The following is a 1,238-nucleotide window of genomic DNA, read 5'->3' as shown; positions in this document are numbered from 1 at the left end:
TCATTAACCTTGTGCAGTCTGATAAAATGCCCTGTGACATAAATCTTAACATACTTGTCTCCCTGACACAGACAATCACACACACACACGTGCGCACACACACACGCGCACACACACACACACACACACACATGTGCGCGCAAACACACACACACACACACACACACACACACACACACACACACACACACACACACACACACACACACCCACATAGAAATACTGAAGAGTAAAAGAAGAGGAGAGGAGTGGATGAAAGAAGAGAGATAAGAGAGGAGAGGAGAGGAGTGGAGTAGGAAGGGAGGGAGAGGGAGAGGAAAGAGAGAGGAGAGGAGGAGGAGAATGGAGGAGAAGTGAAGAGAAGGTGGAGTGGAGTGGAGAGAAGAGGAGAGAGAGAAGAGAAATCGGAGAGGAAAGGAAAGGAAGGAAGGAAAGGAAGGAAGAAGGAAGAAAACGGAGAGGAGAAGAATGGAGAGGTAAAACCCTCGGTCAGGAGAGGATTAGAAGAGAGGACTAGATAAAAGGAGACGAAACTAAGATTCTAGTGGCAGGCCCTGCCTCTAGATTCCAGCTCAGGTTATTTAACCTTTTTACAGATGAAAATCTTGGCAGGCTGAAGTGCAGTGTGTGTGAGAGTGTGTGAGTCTGTGTGTGTATGTGTGTGTGTGTGTGTGTGTGTGTGTGTGTGTATGTGTATGTGTATGTGTATGTGTGTGTGTGTGTGTGTGTGTGTGTGTGTGTGTGTGTGTGTAACTGTGAATCCCTCCTCCACCGAGAGGACTGTGGCCAAACCTACAGCACCTACATGAACCAATCACACACAGTCTTCAGCTTGTCCATGTTTAACTTAATTATACATATCTACAGTACATAGAAAAGTACGCTGGATAACCATCTTTGCTCTGTTTTATGTGAAGATGTGAATTCAAAATATAAACAAAAATCAGAATCTAAGATGTGAAACAAGTGCATTGAAAGAAGAGCATGTTACAGAGGATTAAATCGTTCAAAAACAGCATTTTTTCCCTAAATGTGTGTGTGTGTGTGTGAGAGAGAGATAGAGAGAGAGAGACAGAGAGAGAAAGAGAGAGTATTTGTGTGTTTGTGTGTGTGTGTGTGTGTGTGTGTGTGTGTGTGTGTGTGTGTGTGTGTGTGTGTGCCTGTGTGTGTGATTGGATGTGGGGGGATGCAGTGTTACGTTGACATCAAAGCACTCCACTTAACAGCCCCCTGCTAAT

This window comes from Alosa alosa, chromosome 12, assembly GCF_017589495.1.
Source record: "Alosa alosa isolate M-15738 ecotype Scorff River chromosome 12, AALO_Geno_1.1, whole genome shotgun sequence".
NCBI lineage: Eukaryota > Metazoa > Chordata > Actinopteri > Clupeiformes > Clupeidae > Alosa > Alosa alosa.
Note: the sequence above shows the minus strand (reverse complement) of the source record.